General features: G+C 36.1%; 1 pseudogene; it reads right to left on the bottom strand.

Moving 5' to 3' along the window:
- Nucleotides 1-2,900: 2,900 nt before the first annotated feature.
- LOC122137411 lies at nucleotides 2,901-22,824 on the bottom strand (annotated as a pseudogene).
- Between the last annotated feature and the right edge of the window lie 493 nt (nucleotides 22,825-23,317).

Below are 23,317 nucleotides of genomic sequence, written 5' to 3'. Positions count from 1 at the left end.
GATGTATAGAATTATCAAATTAAAAATACTAATCGATCTGTTAACGCGTTGGGGGGGGGGGGGGGGCAAAAAGCAACATCTCTATTAGGCACTGAGTATTGTTGCAAGGGAACAGTATCAGTTAAAACACTATGGTTTAAGGGAAAAAAAAAAAGAGCTGGTCCTAATCTGTGACACAGGGTCGCATCTGGAAACATCTGTTGTGACAAGACTATTTCTTTTGTGTACATTTCAACGACAGATCTTCAAAAAAAAGAAGAGCCAGCTAAGTGATGCACCAACTCTGACAAAGATGTTTACCTAAATAAATGACAAGTGGTGTTTCAACTATCCCGCCGTTTTTCATGCGCATTTGTGTTCCATTTGTCAGCGCCGCCGCCTTGGAAAAAAACAACTCACCCCAGCGTGGTTATCTCAGACAACAGAAATCGGTTTCAATTCCGACTGGAAGCTTGCCAAACATATAAAACAATTTACTGTAACAAAGCCAGCGCTGGGTTGTCTCTCATTCAAAGGGCCATTTCCTCTAGACTGTGATTACCTGGGATTTATTGTTGTAGTTTCCCAAACAATACATTCTCCAGGCTTCTTTACCGCCAGACACACATGCCATGTAGAGTCTATTGGGGTTTGAATAGGTGGTTTGTTTGAGCTGGGTCAGGTGGACCTCTGACACTGCGTGCAAAGACGGGGCGTGTGTCTGTTGTCAGGGAGCCGCAGGTTTTCGTCAGTGGCCGCTTGGGTCGAGGGGCTGCTTATACTGATTTTTTTTTTTTCGACTTAACGTCCCCCCCCCCCCCGCACCCGATTCGTTTACTTGGGAGGTATAAGCAGAAATCGCCAGCAATACGTGCATATTCACCCAAACGGATGGAAGGGACCCCTGGAATGGTATACCCATTCTATAAAAGTAGGAAGTGGCTTCCAATAGGAGACGCTCTACCGAGGGGTCATGGACAACATGTACATGAGAGTCCCTAGCCCCCCACTGACAAGGCGAAGGCTAATGACTAGGCGGACGATGAACTGGTTTGTCTTCCTCGCGGCCGGCCGGGACTCCTCGCCCGCTGATGTTTTCCTTTAGAAGGGACGGCCTCCAAAGTTCCCCCGAGCTTTCCTGTACCGTCTGCTGAGAATGTCCCAGTCTGGGCACGTCCCCAAGGGACGCGTTGCTTTATGGGGCCAGAACGGCTGTGGCTGTTGGAAGTTGCATGGAAATCCCATTTAGCTTTAGTTAGTACCCAAGGATGGCTATTATGACGAATACGCTGGACACAAAGATACCCTTTCAAACTCTTGCGCATGTTAGTCAAAAACTCTCATGTCTGTTTTCGATTAGTTCCGATTGAGTTCTGCAAAAATTAAAACCATATGTTGGTGCCGCGAGTTTGAACCCCAACAGGTTTGGTTTGCATCTATGTGAAGTTTCGATTAAACGTTCTTTAAATAACTTTTGAGGACGAAACATTTGGGAAGAAAGTAGCCCAAAGTTTCTAAATGATTCAATTATTTTAGATTTAAACCTTTTTTTTTTTTACACTTGTGGATGATTTTCAAAAGCTAATCATTAAAAGAGTCATTATAGGGAAATATCACAACTCAGTTCAGTCAGCGTGTACCGTTGGTGATTCCAGAAATTCATAAGTTCATAACAAGTCAGTTATCCCGCAGAAATATTAAAAATAAACAGATCAATGTTGTATTGTTTAATGAACCAAAAAGAAGCATGTTCGTATATGATGTTTTCTTCCTATTTCATGTCTAAAACTACACCCCCTTCAAACAAAACATCCTGTAAAACCATAAGGAACTTGGTTCTTGTTTTTGGTTCCCAATCTCCATACTTACGAATCTAATCCATTTAGATTACATATGAGAGAATAAAAGAAAAGGAACTACTATGGTGAGGGAGCCACGTTTGTACTCGACCGAGCAATAAATGCAAAAATAACTAGTTTGTCTTTATGAGCCACATCCGAAACACAGAGGTCAGGCTGTCTTTAGGCTGACTAAATAGAGGCCGCCTTCTCAGCTCATGCGCTTGAAGGGAAGAACGAAACGAATCCTGCTCAAATGAATCTTGCTAACAAACAGGCCTGTTCTGCGGAAGCCGAGCCTTCGTGATGTTAACCATGCGTGAGCAATGCCGGTCAGTACAGAGAGGGCAATCTCAAACTCAGAGGCAGAAGATTCGGGAAAAAACAGCGCGGATTACTTTGGCAACTCAGGTGCGACTTCAAGAGCAAATACACAACCTACTGAATGCACATCAGGCCCGGGGTAAAGCAAGCAGATCGGAGCGGCGGTTTAAGCTCTGCCTTTGGACAATAAAACACGTTCAGCTAACTATCTGCTTGGGTGTGGCAAACTGCAACCAAACTTGGAGGAGGAGGTTTATTAGCTGTTTTGGTTGAGTTCGACGGGCATTTCACCATAAGAAACTCATTCCATTTGGCAGTAAGTAACGAAAGTCGTTGTATGGGGTGTATTACTGTGTCTATTTGTTATGTATTATATAAATACACGTGTGTGTATAATATGCATGAAAATTATTTATATATTGGATATATTTATCTATAAGATTGACAAATATAAATGTATAAATGTAAGTATTTTCAAATATATCCTGTTGTGTGTATATAACTATACAACGTACACACATATATATAACATATATAACCAAAAAAACTTTGGATTTTGGATTCGCGATTAATCACGATTACCACGTTGACAGCACTACCTCAAGTGATTATATAAAAAAAAAAAAAAAGTTAAGTGAGACTTTTGTTGTAGCTCCGCCTCCGGACTGGCAGCCTGCCCACTAATTTTAAGTGCTTATCTATTCATTTCAAAGAAAATATATTAGCCCCATGTGCAAGCATGTAAATAAAGCTCAGAGTAATTTGCAACAATCAGTTTGAAGGAAATAGTAAAGTGGGCCTCTGTCTTTCAAACTCAACTTTCGCTATAAATAGACCACACACTGATCCGCTGGTCCTTGGACCCCGCGGCCAGAAGTCTCTGTGGGGGGTCCTGATGGTCTGAGAAGGCCACAGTATTCACCATGTCAGTATGATGTTGCAGAACAGCCAATGGCTTCAGTTTCTTCAAGCCAAACACTCTGATGTTGTTGTCCCATCCTGCCGTCGCGAGGATCTTTCCGTCGGCACGAATACGTAGCTGGGAGACCCCAGGATTGGTCATCTGAACAGAGTCGTGCATCTGTAAGGAAACACAAGTCAGACATCAACCCAAAAGAGCCGCGATAGACAAATGCAGGATGGTGCCGTCGGGATCCCTATGCAAGGACGTAAACTGAATATAAGATGCGAAACTAAAAGTTTTGCTGTAAGTTTAATTTTGCTATGAGTTTCGCAACATATCTGTCCCTGCAGCACAAAAGCAGTCTTAAGTAGCACAGGTATATTTGTAGCAATAGCCAAAAACACATTGTATGGGTCAAAATTATCAATTTTTCTTTTATGCCAAAAATCATTAGAATATTAAGTGAAGACCATGTTCCATGAAGATATTTTGCAAATTTCCTACCATAAATATATCAAAACTTAATTTTTGATTAGTAATATGCATTGCTAAGAACTTCATTTGAACAACTTTAAAGATGATTTTCTCAATGTTTAGATTTTTTTGCTCCCTCAGATTCCAGATTTTCAAATAGTTGTATCTCGACCAGATATTGTCCTCCTAATAAACCATACATCAATGAAAAGATTATTTATTATGTATAAATCTCAATTTCGAAAAATTTACACGTAAGACTGGTTTTGTGGTCCAGGGTCACACATGATCATTGCAGTTATAGTCTGATTACATCATTAACTAACTGCATGACTTTTACTGTACATTTCTGCCATATAAACTTGTATTAAATATAATGTAGAAACTTCAAAACAGAAACGTAAATTTTCTGTAAAGCTGCTTTGCAGTGATTTGTATCGTGAAAACGCTATACAAATAAACTTGAATTGAAAAGAATTGTCACCATATGCGCCGGCTAAAAAAGGATTACCGTTTAAATGCACGACGCGTAAACTATTTACCAGAAACAAATGAGCTTGTTGTTTAATGACCTGAGCAAGAGCGAATTTAAATCCATAAAAAGATCAGGCCATAGAGCGAGAGCGATTCCCACCAGCCGCCTTCAGGCCGATCTGATGATTGAGCCGCAAATGAACGCTAAATAGCTGTTGAACCTGGCAGAGAAAATACGAAGCCTCAATCGTCGGCCGAAAACATTCAATCACGAGCAAAACGCTATTTGGATTGAGCGTTAGATGTTAGGGTTACCTTGTCACCGAGCAAGGACTGCTCTGTTTGTGAAGGCCTTGTTGTTTTAACAGTCTCTGGTGAATTACATTTGCATTGAAAGGTTTGGTCAACAAACGCTGGCTAAAGATTACCTTCCCTGCTCTCTGTGATCTACGGCGGCCGGAGACCAGATAAATCTCAGTAATGGGCAACAATGTGACGTATTATAACGTATTACCAATCTCTCCTCTGAGGACGTTCTCGAGGTATTTCCTGGAGAATAGCGCACACGTGTGCTAAGCTTGTGTGTGTGTCTCTCCACGGAGGCATCTGGTCCCAAAGCTGGAATCGAACTGGACAGCGTAAAATTGACTTCATAAGCCGGTGTCCGGAGAGACCTAATGGCTCTCATGCTAGAAGACAGTGAAGAATTTGTCGCGTGCTCCTGTTTTTCTGCCTGGAAAATCAGAGCCAGTCACTCCTGCATGTGGAAGATATAAGCCAGTCAGGTATTCCTGACCCAAATCGAAATTCTGGTGCACGGTAATGATGTCAACTGCGAGCTGAAACTTTCCCACAAAGGGAAAGGGAGAGACTGGTTTGCATGCTGCGGCCAAGAGGGACATCGAAAAGATGAATCGCTCCGAGCCGAGGTTGGTATGCCTGAACTAAACGCCCATCTGGTCCATATTACAGAGCTGATAATGATGGGTTAATGTGTCTATCTGTGTTTGTTATGCTTCCCATAGTTTGTGTCAGGAAAATACATTAATTTAATTAAGAGGTCACAGCAAAGCGATAAAAAAGGTAAATGGGTGTTTATAAAGCGAGCCGCGAGGCCTATATCGAGAAAGAACCATTAGAAAAGCCTGATTTACAGACTGACACACTTTCGTTTGTGTTTTTTCCCCTACAATTTTCCTACAGCTTTCACTCTTTTTAACACAGAAGTTTAGAGATTAAACATTACGGGCTGTGTTTAATTCTAAAGTCTTGGTACATTAGCACATCTGGCTATTGCTTTTACACACATTTAATGGTGTCTGTCCCATATTCGTTCTCGTTCGAATGCAATATGGAAGCATTCATTTCAAACACAGCCTTTAGAGTTTAAGAATGGTTATTAGCTTTCATTTATGGAATCTGTTCTCCATGGGTCCATATTCTCTTCAATGAACTCGCAGACTTCAAAGAGTTCAGTCTTTGTGAACTATCTTTCATTTCTCCACTGGACTATTGATTCCTGATGGGGGATACATAGCAAATAGGTCATCTGTGCACGCAACAAACACATATGCATGCTCTGTTGGAGATTTTCCCAAAACAAACCTCAAAACTCACCTTTGGCTCAACGGTGGACTGGAAGATATACGTTTACTTGGTTATACTACACAAAGTCTAACGGAGTGCCAACGAAAGAGTCCTGAAATTGGAAATAAGTTGGCATTTTTGCACTTGTGGTTCAATCTGGTTATTACAAGCGTAAGATATTCTTAAACTTGAGATATTCATCATTACTCCAGTCTTCAGTGTCACATAATCCTTCAGAAATCCTTCTAATATGCTGATTTGCTGTTCAAGAAACTTTTTTTTAAAACCGCTGAGTACATTTTTTTTCCAGATTCTTTGATGTGTGTTAATGTGTCGTCTTTGATGAATGTTACAAAAGATTTCTATTTCAGACAACTGCTTTTCTTGTAAACGTTCTATTCATCAAAGAGACCTGAAAAAATTATACTCGGCTGTTTTCAACATAATAATAATAATAAATATTTTTTGAGCAGCAAATCAAAATAGAATGATTTCTGAAGGATCACGTGATTGGAGTAATGAGGCTAAAAATTCAGCTTTAAAATCACAGGAAAAAATACATTTTAAAATATATTCAAATAGCAAACAGTTTTTTAAATAGTAAAAATATTTCAAAATTTTGCTGTACTTTGGATAAAATAAATACGGCTTGGTGAGCAGATAAGACTTCTTTAAAAAACATGAAATATCTTACTGTCCAAAACTTTTGTCTTGTAGTGTACCTTACTAATTATACAAGCAGCAAATTATGAGTTCATTGAGACAAAAGTAATAGTTAATGATTTCTTAATAGTGAGAATTGGACCTTAAAATAAAAAGGGTTGCCCAAAAAAACACACCCAATGTGCGTTTTAAGCTTTCCCCCGGTCTTGAAAAGGCGTTGCTAACAGTTTGCTGAATTGGTCAAAAAACTCATCACCTTTGAGCTGAAAACTCTTAACTCTCTAGTCCTTTTCTCTCTGGTGTTTTAAATGCACTCCTCCACTGAACGTTAAAACTTGTGCTTTAAAAAAAAAAAAAGAAAAAATTTTTGGGGGAACCCAAATAGCATTTCTTGAATTTGGAAGGCGTGATTTTTCATTTGGGTTTCAAAAGTTGTTTAAATTGAAAAGATTACTTGGGGAAAAAAACCCAACTTTAAACTTCTTTTGGTCCAGAGCCGCTATTTTTTTGTCTTTCGGTCAAGGGAAAAAATCCTAAAAATCCCGGTGATGCTAACCAATTTGGGCCAAAAAAAAAGGCCGATAATTTCTTTAAAGCGATGCCTGAGACAATTTGGGATGCCAATTAAAAAAGCTAAGTGTCGATTTTTGGCGCAACTAATGGGAATTTAAATGCAAAATTTGTTTCCCCCGCAGGAATCGCCTCAAACTATCACTGAAACCAGTTTTCACCTTGCCCCCTTGACCCTGACTGTCCAGTAAAATGAGGGGTGTGCTTGCTTTTTCCCAAAACCTTTTTTTCCCCCCTTTCACTTTTGATTGCTTTCCCATTATCATTTTTTAAAACCCTGCAGTTCTAGTTTTGAAAATCCCCCAGTAAGATCCCTGAAGCCAGAGTCGGTGTGAAAGCAGAGGGAGGGCCGTTTAATTGAGAAGGTGCAGGAATGTGGGGACAAAAAAGTAAGGGAGATGGGGAGAGGGCACCTTGATGCGCCCGTCCCCAAAAGCTGAAAAGAACAGCCAGCTTGATTTAACAAATCTTTACACCTAAACCCACTCGCCTCCCCCTTTAAAATTTTGTCCTCCACATCTGTCATTAGTCAGGAGCGCGACCCCCCCATAAAAAATTTATCAACAAAGTCTTTCCCTTTTTTAAAACCATTACACACACCGCTGCGACCCCAACATGCAAGTGATACCAACACACTCTTTTTAAAAACCTGTACAGATGGTTTTTCAGCAAAATGCAACAGTTGCTGACAAAAATAGATTTTTCATTCAAAATGACAACAAAGTGAGAGAAAAATGCACATATTTACATTTTTCTGTGCAAAAAATAATTGCTAAAAACAAAATAAAAGAAACATAATGTACAAAAAATGTTTTTGAAGAAAAAAACAAAAAAAGGAAGGTTTTTTTTAAATAATATACCATTTTATTTTTTTTATTTTTAAAAAAAGCTTTACCTCCCCAAAGGGCCCAAATTTTTTTGATGAAAAATTTTAAATTTTTTTTTTAATAATGTTTCAAATTTACTATTTTAAAAAAACCAAAATTTTTTAAATTAAATTTTTTCCCGTTAAGGCAACCTGGGTCATTTTTTAAACATCAAAATCCCGTCTTCATGTCAGTGTCCACAGAAATCATTTTAATATGATGATTTGCTGAACGAATTTTCTTCTAATTTGATATTGAAATTTTTTGCTGCTTTAAAATTTTTTGGGAAAAAAATTTTTTTTTTTTTTTGTTGTTACAAAAAAAAAAAAAAAAAAACAGCATTCATTTCAAATGCATTCTGTAGCATTATAAACTTTTTTGCTGTTCTCTTTCCAAATTTTGCTCCTACAGAAAAAAAAAAAATATGTTTTTTTTGTTAAAAGGGGTATTCATTTAAAATTTACATACCTGTTTGGGGAAAAATAGACAGGATAAATTTATGAGTTTAAAATTTTTTTTAGTGAAAACCGCCCCGAATTAATATCTAAATATACAACCAAAAATATTGAATTTTGGTTTGTTTTAATTTTCTGGGCCAAACTGTAAACCTACAATTTAAAAATGCAAACTGCTAATTAAATATTTTCCAAAAATTTTAAGTACTCTACCGTCAAAAGTTCTTGACAGGGGGATAATTTAAAAATTTTTTTTTTTTTTTTTTTTTTAAAGAAGTATCTTATGCTCACCAAGGCTGCATTTATTTGATCACACACAGCAAAACAGTAATATTGTGAAATTATTTTCTATTTAAATATCTGCTTTCTATTTAAATTTTTTTAAAAATTAATTTATTTCTGTGATGGACAGTATTTTTTCCCCATCATTACTCCCGTCTTCGTGTCCCTGTCTTCAGAAATTTAAAAATGCTGATTTGGTGCTAAAACATTTTATTAAATTTTGATATTTTAAAAAAGTTAGTAAATTTTTTTTTGGATTCTTTGATGAATAAAAAGATCACATCACTTTACTGAAATAAAAAGTTTTTTTAACTTAATTACCTCTAACATTCAAAATTATATAAAAATTTTATTTATTTTATTATTTTGGGGGGAATTTTCTTTTTTTTTAAAATTTAAACTTTTATTTTCAATATGCTTTTAAAATTTAGATAAATAATATTTCAATAAAAGCTGTTCTTCGAACTTTCTATTCCCAAAGAACTAGAAAAATCTACTCAAAAAAAAAAAAAAAAATAAAAAAAGTTTTTAGCAGCAAAACAGAATATTAAATTATTTCGAAGTTATGGGAGTCGACGCAAAAAAACGCTATGAAATAACTGGAAAAATTGTATTTTAAAATATATTTTAAAAAGAAAAAAGTTATTTTAAAAAAAAATATTTCCCAATTTTACTGTTTTTGCTTCCGTTGGATCAAATAAAAGCGGCTTGGTGAGCAGAAGAGCCTCTTTTTAAAAAAATTAAAAATCTTACCTTAAAAATTGACTAGTAGTGTATACTAAAAAAAAAAAATTAAAAAAAAAAGCTAAAAAAATTAAACGGTGCGGAGGTTTTGGTTCTCCCCAGCCCGTGAAGGCGGGCGGTGGAACCTCCTCAGCCTCCCCCGTGAACTACTGCTCCTTAAGAGCTCACAGCGGCTGTTTGTTTAGCAGCCTGCGAGGTTTTGATGTTTTTATTACCCCAGCTCTACCTCCGCAAGAAAAAGTACGTCTGTGGGAAGAGCTCACAGCGTCTGCTTTACGTCACACCCTGCGCTGCACTTTCAGGTCTTTAAAACCCCACTGACCTCCTTTTATCAAGCTGTTCTGTTTTTTTTTTTTTTTGTAAGGCGGTTTCTGCCAAGAATTACATTTTAAATCAATTCTTTCTTTTTTGACATACCCAAAATAAACCGAACCGTCGATACAGCTCCTATTTTGCGGAATAAAGCGCTTATTACCGCAGATTTATTGCTTGACAAAACAGAGTGGGAAGGTTTGGGAACATTTCTCAATACATCCATTCCATGTGTTAAAGCGCTTGAAAAGAATATCAATGCGTGCACAGGACTATCAAGAGCCTTTTCAAGACAGATTTCTCAAGCGCTTATGAAATACTGAACCCGTAAGACCTGAGGAAATCAGCAGAGAATATATGGCTGCTAATCCAGGCATTACACTCAGATGAGTACAGTGTTATGCACAAGATAAAGCATGGCTCTGGTGTGTGCTCAGTTTTTTAAGAATGCTGTATAAATATAAAAGCATTTGTATGCGCCAAGAGTATTGTAGGGAGAAGAGGCCAAATCTGGCCCCTGGACTTCAGTATGACATCACGGTGTAGCTGAGAGCCGCCAATCTAAAGTAAAAGAGACGATTTATTATCCAGGCGAGACCCGAGGAAACTTTATATTCTAGCCAAATACTTTCAAAGCATGGCCACATTGCACACCGCTGCAAAACAGTCAGGGTTACTAATTACCAGTTACTAATTGGACCGAGAACCAGCAGCACGTAATAGCCGGCGCACCAATAACCAACGAACAATAATAATAACATCTCTAAGGACTAATATTACTATGGTCAGAAATAGCTGATACCAGACTTCTGGCACCTCTTGTTTCTTGCATACAAAAAAAAAAAAATAATATAATAACAGCAAAATATATATATATATATATATATATATATATATAAAAAATAAATCCTTCCATAATGTGACAAACGTATGGTCATATTAATATTCATAAAAAATAAATAAATAAATAAATAAATAAATAAATAAATAAATAATAATAATATGGAACTGAAATTGACTTTGCAGTTACATATCTAAAACATTAGGGTTTAAAGGGGTGGAGAAGAATTGTCAGTAAATTTCTGAAACTTTCCAAACTCCCTGGAATATACCAAAAATCCTAGAAAGTTTCCAAATTTTCAGGAATATTTCCATAATTTACAGGAAATTTTTCCACCTTTTGCAACCCTATAAAATATCAACTTCAAAAAATACTGGAAGGCAGCAAAGTTTGAGGAGGATTTTTATATAGATTTAAAGGGTTACTCCACTAAAAAACCCTGTTTGTCTTCGGAACACAATTTAAGATATTTTGGATGAAAACTTCTTCTGACGCTTCTTTTTTATTTATTTTTTTATTTAATGCAATTTGCAATTATTGGTGTTCTAAACCAATGCATTAACACAGCATGATTTGGGGAGAAAAAAAATAAAAAAATCAAACTGATTTTTCTGATAAAAATTGCAGTTTGTGTATTTATTTAATAAAATCACAGTTTGTGTAATTTGATAATTGCAGTAGCAATATTGCAATTTCAGTTTTACTTCAATTTCATCATGCAGCCCTATAATTTACTGCCGGCAGGATTGAAGAAAGGCTGTATCGTAAACAATGCATAAATTGATATTTGGGTATTGGTTAATAATAATACTAGCTAGATAAATATAAAAAAGGTAGATACTACATTAAAATATTTCAAAGACAAACATTTTTCTCTTAATTAATGCATTACGATAGTAAACAGGGCAGAAGAATGTGATCTCACCTGAAGGTTTTGCTGGTTGTCAATTGTCCAGGATTGAAGGATCTTCTCTGAAGACCCGGAGATGCCTTTTCTGTTGTGACATACATCAAACGCTCTACCACCGCTCAGATGCCTTCAGACAGCTGTATGGGATCTACATGGGAACATCCATAACACCAGAGAGCCATCCTCATAAAACGGCACACAGAAACTCGGGAACAGAGTCCTACCTGCAGAGAGCATCGTAAACAAACAGATGAAAGACCAAGGAACACAGGAATGCAGAAGTAGTGAAGGGTTAGGGAAGAGACAAACCGCGAACAGAAGCAGATTGCGGCAGTGTTGAGCACATCAGTTTATCCAGTCTGCTTGTGACTCCCGATGAAGAATAGCATTAATCATCTGATGCTGGCTTGGCTCAATCACAGCACACCTCACTGCAGACTTAACAACAGCAGACACTGGCAGATATACTGATACTAGTATATTTTTATATTATATAGATATATATATATATATGATATCGCGCTCTCACCTATATTTGTGACCCTGGCCCACAAAAACCAGTAAGTAAGTGTCATTTTTTTCAAATTGAAGTTTTATCCATCATCTGGAAAGCTGCATAAATAAAGCGTTCCATTGATGTATGGTTTGGTTAGAGAGGACAATATTTGAAAATCGCAGAATCTGACTGAGCAAAAGAATTTTAAATATTGAGAAAGAAAAGTAACTTAAAGTTTGTTCAAATGGGGGGTTTCTAAGCAATGCATATTACTAATCAAAAATTAAGTTTTGATTATCATGTTACAGTAGGAAAGTTACAAAATATCTTTATAGAACATGATCGTTCCTTAATATCCTAATGATTTTGGGAACATAAAACAAAAATCTAAATTTTGCCCAATACAATGTTTTTTTGGATTGCTACAAAAAGACCCCAGCGAGCTAAGATGCTTTTATACACATGAAATATAAAAAAATAAAAAAAATAAAAAAGTTCATTTTAGAACAAATGCATAAAGATAATATATACATACATATATACATATATATATATATTTATATATAAGATATAATATATATATCTATCTTATATATCGATAATAACACACACACATTATATTATATATATATATATATATTTATATATATATATTTATATATATATATATATATATTTATATATATATATATATATATATATATATATATTTATTTATATATATTTATATATATATATATATATATATATATATATTATACTCATATATATATATATATATATATATATATATATATATATATATATATATATATATATATATATATATATATATATATATACATATACACACATACATACACATATGCATAAAGATAAAGAGACACATCAAACATTTTAATTTTAGTGTTTGGTTATATATCACCCAGCCCTTCACTACAGCTGCAGAGTGAATGAATACATATGAATACAATAGAATAGAATAAATAGAAAAAAAACACAAACAAACCACAAAAAACAAAAAGTAACATACCCACATATAAAAATAATAACCACATTAACGCACTAAAACGCCACTATAATCCTTAATCCAGAGCTCAAGCGTCACTCTATACAGTGTGACCTCTGACTCTGCGTTTACCTTCGGTGACCTCTTCTCACTTAACCTCATAAAACAGCGACAGCTCAGGTGTGTGTGCTTGTGTGTTTACTCAGATTTACAGCACCTCCGAGGTTCCCCGCTCATTATCTGCAAGGAGAAGCGCTTGAGCTACACGCAGAACGTTGTGTCATAAATCAGTTTAGCGGATAAAAGCAGAGTGAGAGAGCTGATAAAAGCCTAAAACGTTCAAGTCTCATAACTCAGAACAGAGCTGCAGGCGCGTGCTGTCTACACACAAGATTTACAACAGAGGTGTCCTTCCCCTCCTTTCTCAGATACACACACACACACACACACACACACACACACACACACACACACACTCCAGAAGATCATTTGTCTCCTTGTGCAAGTGACAATACAGTGTTGACATTTACCGGACTTGATTTTGCTAACAATGGCGATGCATGCAAATATCAATTGTACAATAAAAAATGCTTTTTATATAGCACACATTTATTGGGTTTTCTTTATTACTTTTATTACCAACAAGCAGCATTGACATACACAACCATTCACATGTTTAGGGTCAGTAGGTTTAATCTAAAAAAAAAAAAAAAAAAAAAAAAAGCGAGGATGCATTAAATTTACTGAGAAGTGAAAGTAAAGACCTTTATAATGTAAAAAAAATAAATACAAAATAAAATAAAATTGTCAAATGAATGTTGTTCTTTTGAACTTTTAAAGAATCCTTAAAAAACTAAATTAACACAGTTTCCACAATAATATTGAGCTGCACATCGATTAGAATCAGAAATGTTTCTTGAGCAGCAAATCGACATATTACAATGATTTCTGAAGATCATGTGACACTGAAGACTTAGTCATGATGCCCGAAAATACATCATATATAAATAAACATCACACATACATATACGATACGATAAATAAACATACATATCCTTCCCAACTACAACAACATGAAAAGCTGAAAAAACTACTTTTTTATATTTTATTTCAAGTAATGAATTTGTTTTCTGCTTTTAATTTTATCATTTAATTTTTTAATAACCCATCATTTAATTTTATAAGATAAAAATACATGTTAAAAATTTAAAAAACACTATTTTTGATTAAACAAATGCAGCCTCGGTGTGCTTCAAAACTTCATTAAAAAAATCTTACTGACCCCATTTTTTTAACGATAGTGTATGTTCAATGATAAACAAGAAACAATGATAAAAACTCACACACAACAACAAAATATTATTTTAAAAAATCATGCACGATGGTTGACTCAGGAGTGTTTTGTGCTCGTTTTGGCTACAGAAGGATGAGAAATGACAAATCATCTGCCCTCGGGCAGCGTTAGTGTACAGGCAAATCTGGCGAGGGAAAAAATTCTTTCCATATGTGTAAGGCCCCCTCGTCTTCTTTTCACACGGTATTTATTTTTTCCTGGTATACGCTTAAACCAAATTTCCCTTGAATCGCGAACGCCATGCAAACACATCATCGGAGCGTAGTACAGGGTGAAATAAAAACTACAACAACTGGAAATCAATCCCCAAGCCTCATAGACAGTTGTTAAGCATTACCGTCTGTTGCCCTCTGGCCCCTGCACTTCAGCTAAGTGTAGGTGCTCCTGATTGATGATGTCACAGGTCAAGGGTCCGCGGAACCCTGGAGTGAACACCTAATTCATTATATCCTCCATGGCTGGTCTACAAGGGGCGCTTTAGCCGGATTGGGACTCGAGGCTTCAGGAAGATTCATCATCAGATGAACGCTTCAGACTGAAGCCACAACAGAACAGCAGCGTTCCACTGGATGGCAACAAGTGGCCCCGCACCAGAGAAACCGCATCTCCGGGGCCTTCAAAGGAAGATCAGGAGAGAGGACCGTCTCTAGGTCGAGTCGTGTGAAGGACTGTGGGTGGCGTGTGTGTAAGACACACCTAGATCAAGAGCTGACAGATGTGATGTGCGACAGGGTTACTGGAACATAGATCACGCTGATGAAAGTGAAAACGATTTACAGAACTGTAATGAGGAGCCAAAAGAGGCCAGAATACAGAACAGGAAGGCTGGTGGAGATCGAAAGCGGCGTTTAGGCATTTCCTTCCTCACGCGACCGCACAGGCCTACCGTTCAATCTCACTACGTTATACAATAATCAGGCTAAAAGCAGTTTTTGTTTTTGTTCCAAGTAACTAAGCAGCTGAGAAAGTGACATAGACATACTTGTATGCGAGACAAGCTGGATGAAACTGAGGCCTACCCCATTATCAACTTGTTTTTAAATACGCAAGTCACTTGTGCAATTTCAGTATGATTAAAGCATTTAAATGGCACTTTAATTATAATTTTTTAATTACACAAAATCAACAGCAAATTTTTGCTTTAATGTGGCAGTTTGAATATTTAAAGTGCATGTTAAATAAGGAAGAAATTATTCTAAAAATGACCAATAGAGATAAGCTGATAGCTATTTTCTATGTTAGGGTTGATGAATGATTAATTCTAAACTATTCTGTGAACAATCAATCAATCAGAAAAAATTAAAGTTAAGTCTGAGATTAAGTTTAAAAAAAAGTTATTAAACAGTGTCAATTAATTCTTCATGTATTAAATATTAAATGTGAGTGTTCTACAGTTTAAAAAAAACAGAGCATAATAATGTAAATAATTAAATATCCCAAATCGACTGCAGTATTATTTTAGTATTAATTAAAGTATTTATTAACATACTCAATTAGCATCTATATTTTCAGTACTCATTTATATTTTAGTTTACATTTAGCAATGCTGTGTGTTTCTGTCATATTTATTAGTTTTTTTTTTAAATGTTTTATTAAGCTTTATTTTTATTTCACAGTACGTTAACATTTTAAAATATTTTATCTCCGTTATTGGTCAAGGCAAGGTTTCTATTTTATTTTAATTTTTTCATACAAGTTAAATTTCAACCAAATTTGTATCCGATTGCATTAATTAAAATATTTTTGCTATATTTCATTTATTTAGCTAATATTTATGCTTTTTTTTGCAATTTAATAGTTTTAACTAACAAAAACACCACACTGAATAGGCCAATAACACACTACCAACACACACACAAACAAATCAATATGCTCATTACCAATATTTCATGTACCTCTAATAATCTAAAAGCACAGACTGAGACGCTCTTCACAATTTTCTAACCAAGAAGAGGGTGTGGAGTGTGGAGTGAGTTGAGAGTGAGTGGAGTAGAGTGTGTGGTATTGTGTGTGTTTGTGAGTGAGGTGTGAGAGTGTGTGTGTGAGAGAGAGAGAGAGTGTGTGAGTGTGAAAATGAGTGTGAGTGAGTGAGGTGAGTGAGTGAGTGTGTGTGTGTGTGAGTGTGTGAGTGTGTGTGTTGTGTGTGAGGTTGAGGAAACAGCGGTCTGCACAAACAGCGGACTGCAACGAAAAAGGAATACTACTAGGACAAAAAAACTACTGTCTCATGATTGATTGACACCAGGAGCGAGCAGTGTGTTACAGCCGCTGGAGAAGAGTGCTGCACCGAGTGAAGACGAACACGTTCACGCTGGGCTCATCATCTGTGCAGACGGGTGGCTCTGAACTCGAGCGAGACAGTAACAGATCTCCTCGTCTGAGCAAATCAGAGCCATTCATATAATTATAGGTTTCTTTAAAGGGTGTACGTCAGCAGTCCTTATCCATCTCCAACAAACAAATAAAAGCACATCTCTTCCATCTTCATCTGACCCTCTAACTCTATTAATTACCTGTGAAAATAATTATAGGTTTCTTTAAAGGGTGTAAAATAAAATTTTCAGCTGTGTTTACCAAACACACACCTGATATACGGCACTGAAGTGAAGTTGTTCCAGACACTATGATTACAGTGCACAGAGGCAAAAAAGCTAAAGAACAACCAACACACAGGAAACGTCAAACATCCATAAATCAGACCAGCTCTGTCGCTTTACACGCTTGCCAACTGCTCGGCTTCTCTGTGAGCTCTAGGTTAGCTTGTCACTACTTCAAAAGGCAATGCTTGATAGTGTCAAACTTGGAAGAACAACAACATTATATCAAACCTCGGAAAATCAGACAGGGCTGAAAACAATGAGACTTTCCAGTGCAACCAAGAACATTTTCACGCATGCATGAGAAACTAAAGCACGGACATGATGCATGTATGAAAAAGTCAGGCGTCAGACAGCCATATATATATATATATATATATATATATATATATATATATATATATATATATATATATATGGATGTTTGAAGAGTTAATTTGCAAAAACAGAACACTAAAACAGATAACAGACAATTACAGCTAACTAACACAAAAACATAACATCATAAAAAAAACATGATTTTTGAGAATAAATAAATAAATAAATAAATAAATAAATAAATAAAATATAAATATATAAATACAGACTCACAATTTATTATCATTTTAAGCATGCTTACAAACAATTCAGGGATTTTTTTTTTTTTTTTTACCAAATAGAACTTTTGTCCAATGCTAACCATCCTAACTACTTTTAACATTAGAACCTGGTGCAAGTAATAAAACAAAAAGAAACAACTTATTTTAAAATAAAAAATAAAAAAATAAAAATCTATTTAATATATATACGAAGAGTTAATTTGTGTTATAAAATAAATAAATAAATATAAATAAAATTAAACAAATAAATAAATAAATAAATAATAAAAAAAGAAAAAGATTCAATTAACAAAAAAAAAACTCAAAATAAACACGAAGAGTTAATTTGAAAAAATATTTTTGAAAATTAAAAAATTATTCTGTTTTTTTGCAAATAAATTTTTTCATATACACACTTACAATTTGTGTGTGTGCACTTTAGGCATACTTGCACAAAGAAATGTAGTGGACTGCTGTGACTCTTACCGCCACATCTTTATGCATAGGCATCCCAGCTTTGAATCTGGTTTCCAGAGGCAAACTGAGTCCAGCCCTATCTCCACCACACTCCCCTGAAAAAAATCACAAAAACCTAGTTGCTTTCTGTGAAGATGAGCATTTTTAGAGAAAAAGATTAAGTTAAGAGACTCATTAGGGTACCACCATTAAGCTAAAGTACTGCAACTGAATACCTTGTCGTTTCATAATCATTTATAACTTCTCTTGTTTTTTAGAATGTTACCCTAAATCCACGCTAAAATGAGGTAAGTAATTAATAAATCCAAAAAAGATAGAAACGCCCTTTTTGCCGTATGGCCAGCTGCTCGGGCTAAAATGAAGTTTCCCCGTTTCCGGGGGCCCTGCCTCATCAAGTCTCTTTTTTCCCCCAAAAAAGAGGCAAATGAGTAAAAAAAAAAATCTATTTAACCGAACCCAGACTATAAATAATGACAACCTAACAGAAAAACAATGTTTTTGATAAAAATACCCAAAATTGTGGAGCAGCCACTTTCCTTTTAATCAAAGATGGGGACACTAAAAACCCCAAAAACAAGAAACTTTTTAAAAACCAGGGGTGATTATAATTGGCCCAAAAGGTGATTTTTAGGGCGTTCTCCCCAGATTTTATCAATATCCAAAACATGATTCCCAATGTTGAAATGCAGAATGTTTCCAAACAGCAATTTTTTACTCAAAAATTTTTTTTTAAAAATGCAATTTGGTTTAATATTTTGCTAATGCAATCCCTTTTTTTTTTAATATTTTTCAAATTTTTTTGGGTCACTGTAAAAACATGATATAAAAACCCCTGAGGGATCGGGGGGTATTCTGGCCTGTGCAGGCAGCCAGATTAAAAATCCCCCTAATTTAAACTAATTTACATCTCATTCAGACCAAAGCTTTTAACACTAAGAACATTGCACCTTCTACCGTTTTCCCCGTAACTATAAACAGCAGAGAAGGGAGCCTCATCCCCCCGGTTAGAGAGAAGGGGAAAAAGGGAAGGAAAAGAAAAAAAAGGAGGGAAAAAAAAAGGGGAAAGGGGGGGGGAAAAAAAAAAAAAGGGGGAAAAAGAAAAAAGAAGGGGGGGAAAAGAAAGGGGAAAGGTTTGGGAGTTCGGACTCCCATTTTCCTTGCCCACCCCCTTGTTTTTGGGGGGTTTTAGGGCGATTTAGCAGGTTTTGGGGCGTTTGCCTGCAGTTATCGTGGGGTTATGCCTTGATGGCTTTTTGAAAGGCTTTATTAGAAAAACAAAGTGGGAAGGTAAAGTTTCCCTATGCGAAACCTAGGGAAAGAGTACATAGGAAATGCCCTATATTGAATATAAGGAAAATGCCCCCTTTTCACCTAAGGGTAAATATTAAAATTTTTGGTTTTTTTTAAAAATTTTTTTTTATTTTTCTAATTTTAATGAAAATGTAAAAATACATCTATTTTTAAAATATTAACCGGGGGGGGGATAAAAGGCTGCCCTTTTTTACTTTTAGAAAGCAAAAAAATTGTACAGGTTTTATTTATTACAAGTTTTTACTCAAAAAATTAAAACTAAATTTTTTATTATTTGTCATGAATTTTAATAAAGAAAGTATAAAAAAGTCCATACATCCTTTATTATATTAGCTGGGATGAGAGCTGCCTTTCTCTAACATTTATAGTTAAAAGCATAAAATGCATAGAGCATACAGATGTGTATTAGTATTACAATGTACATTTATACTTTACAAATATTAAATGCAATTTCATTATCTTACTTTTGTGGAACATAAAAAAAAAAGCCTTTTTGAAGAGTATGGTAACAAAGCTATTTTGGTTACCAGTGACTTCCGCGTGGGTGCAATGAAGTGAAAAAAAAAAAACTGAGAATGTTCTCAATTATCTTCTTTAGGTTCCATTTACCTTTGTAAGCCTCAAGGTTTAGTGTTTATAATTTTATGTATGAATCAATAAAATATTTACTTCGGCCTGCCGCCCTAATGTATATATAGTTTAAAAATTATAATATAATATATAAAAAATGTATAATACAAACAATATATAAAACAGAAATTTTTGCATATTAGATTTCGAAGTTTTTTATTTTTATGATTACCATAATCTTAAATCATAAAAGACACGTATTTATTTAAATATGTTTGAGACTCTATCATTTTCGGGCTGCTGCTAGCTGATAACATGGCTCAGGTCTCTCTCAAGTGAGGATCTGGCAGACGGGATGGTGAAACATTGAATCTGGATGCAATAAAACCAGGACAGAGCATAAACTCCACACTCTCTCTGCTTTCTGTTGCCTGCTCGACTGCACAAATCTGCAGACATTCCTGAATGACCGTACCACAAACGTATTCAAACAATGATTGAAATAGTAATGTCACTTACCGTAAGACCTCCAATTCCCCCTCTCCGTCGATCTTGAAAACAAGTAAGATAGTTTTTTTTTTTATATCTGAGAGCGTCTCGTGACCCTATCATAGACAGCAACACAACTGACAATCATGTATGCCATAGCATTTGGCTCATACGGTTAAAAAGAAAGCACTCACAAAAAAATTCGGTTTAACGAATGCAAGGAAAATGGTACATCGCTTGGTTTTAAGCTGAAAGATGCACATGGCTGTAAACGCTACAACGCTTTCTGTCGGCTTATTGGACGGGAACGTGTGATGCAGAGACAGGAACGCATCAGTAATGCAGGTTTAAGAGGCACATTTAGACAGAGTAAACGTTTTGGCGTAAATAAAGGAGGAATAATATCCACAAATGCACTCTTTCATGACAGAGAAAATGATACAAATGTGGTCTCATCTCGTGCAGCAGCTGTAAGTGGTTCAGTCGAACGCTGCTGCATTATAACTGCAGAGAGGATAATATGTGTCCCTGCAGCCACCAGAAGCAGGCTTAAGTAGCACAGGTATAAGTTTGTAGAAATAGCCAACAACAACATAGTATGGATCAAAATTATCCATTTTCTCTTTTATGTGTCAAAAATCAATAGGATATTAAGTAAAGATCATGTTCATGAGAAATATTTGAGTAAATTTCCAACCGTAAATATATTCATTTATTTATTCAATTTTAACTTATTTTTTGGTTAGTAATAATAAGAACTTCATTTGGACAACTTAATTTGATTGATTGTCAATATTCATTTTTTAAAAAAAAAATTTTTTCCCCTCAGATTCCTGAACATAACCTGCTTTAAATTAACTCTTGCCCTGCACAGTTTTTTTTTTAAGTTTGCCGCCACCACCCGCCAGCGTTTTGATTTATCACCAAATTTGATGGCCAGTCCAGTATATTTGCTGTAATGAATAGTGAATATGCATACACCAAATAGATCAAGCCTCTACTTTTAAACATAAAATTTGTAGTTTATTCTAGCTTAAGCATTCTTTTTTTTTTTTTCTTTTTTTTTTCAGTTTTCATTTATGGCGGTATTTGCCTGTGATCGCATTATTTTCATATGCATCTGTTACAATAAGAAGATCTCTCGTTTCGCCCGGCCTGTTCATGTGTGTTTTTGTTCGGGAGGTTTGTGCACTCATTCAGAAGATGTGTATTAGCGCCCCCTGAGTGTATATAACAACCATGAAAACATCTAAAAGTCAGTAAAAACTCTCGGCCAACAACCGGAAGTTGTTGTCTTTTGTTGCTCAATGACCAGTATTTTCATTTTGGGATGAACTAACCCTTTAAACAGACTAACCGCAGAAAGGGAGCGCGCCAAGGAGTTGTTGTGAACTTGTGTGATGAAGCAGTCCCTCACCTCCGCCGGTAGGTTCTGTGGTGTGGGCCAGCAGAGCGTCTCCGGGTCGGGTCTCCAGCACAGAGCACTGACAGAAGCCCACGCTGGCGGTCAGGGAGAGTTTTCGTCACCGCGCTGCGGTCTTCAGACAGATCCTTAAAGCGACGCATCGCGACAGTTCCTAACCCTGACCGACAGCCGCGAAACACATAAACACAAGCCCACCACAAAGCAGCATCACCACAATGCAGCTGAACGCATTTAGCCAGATGGGCGTTTAGGACCAAGAGCGACAGGGCCGTGTGGAAACACTGGGAACACTGGGAAGAAGTAAAGATATATTCCCTATGTTTTCCACGATGCAGAAAACGACAGACAAATCAAGGAATCCCACTCTAAAAATGCAAATTTACAGTATAAATGTGGAATGAAAGAGTTTTTTGGGGGCTGTACACTTAATTGGTCATAGTGACGAGTGTTAGATATATGTTTTGATTATGAATCATAAATACTGAAAACATTAAAAATTTCATAGCCCCTATTATTGTAAAAAAAAACTATATATTATTAAATTGTTTACTCTTTTTATGACTTCACTGGATTAGAACATGCTTTTGATTGATTAAAAAAGTAAAAAGTAAAAACCGAAAAACACAGAACTTGGGAAAAAATAAATGGATTTTATATGGCACTAAAAATGTGGTCTTCTTTTTCTTTTCTTGTTTTGCCATGTTTTTCATGATTTCAGTTGATTGTAGAACACCATTAACTAGGGGAAAAAAAATTATAACTTCTTACAAAAAAAAATATATTTATTTAATTTTTTGCGACATAAAGAAAGACATACATGACATCTTGGATGACATGGAGGTGAGTAAATTATCAGGAAATTTTATTCTGGAAGTGCACCTACTCCTTTTAAGGATCGACAGACTAAGGTGACATATAGACCCCCCCCCCCCCTTTAGCCTGAGCAATCTGCTTCTGCTGGTCTCTGGAAAGTGTGGAGCCGTATAACTGTGAGCTCCCAGCGCGGCGCTCTAGAATGCGCTCTGCTCTCCTGGTGATCAGTGTCCACACATGGATTGCACTCTTTACTGTGACCTTAATCATTGCAAACACCAAGATTACTGTCCACAGGACGCATTATAAGGCAAGTATAACCGCTTGCTGGTTCATTTTAATAAGTGGGCCACTTACCCAGAGTAGAGGACTGGCACTCCATGGCCATCACAGCCTGAAGCTCAGTCTGTTCAACGGCGGCCTCCTGAACCTCTCTCAGAATGTACTGGCGGACTGCGGTCCTGTGAGGCGGACGGGGCATCACCACTGCAGCTGCATCACTTAAACATCTGTATCCTAGGAACATATCAACACGATATCACCTTGCTTGTTCAGTGCACCACGGCTCTGTTTAGTGAAAAGCCGCTCAATCTGGAAAGCAGGTGAGATGTTGGATTTCTCTACAACTAATCACGGGACAGGCTTTACACCCTAAGCAACACCCTAGCAACCAACACCCCTTTACTAATAGCAAAACCCATATAACACCACCCTAGCAACCCCCAGAATAACACCTTAGCAAACTTCTCTCACATAGCAACAAACACACCCTAGCAACCACCCAGGGTACCTTAGCAACCGCGATAGCATAACATCTTACCAACCATCCCAGGTGACCTTAGCAACCACATTGCAACACCCTAGCACCCACCCAGGGTACCTTAGGAACCACACAGTAACACCTTAACAACCACCCCTGGATAGCCTAGCAATACCACCTTCCCCTGGGGTACCCTAGTAACTGCATAGTCAAT

Source organism: Cyprinus carpio, chromosome B5 (genome assembly GCF_018340385.1).
Source record: "Cyprinus carpio isolate SPL01 chromosome B5, ASM1834038v1, whole genome shotgun sequence".
NCBI classification, from domain to species: Eukaryota; Metazoa; Chordata; class Actinopteri; order Cypriniformes; family Cyprinidae; genus Cyprinus; species Cyprinus carpio.
Note: the sequence above shows the minus strand (reverse complement) of the source record. Positions and strands in the feature narration are given on the sequence as shown.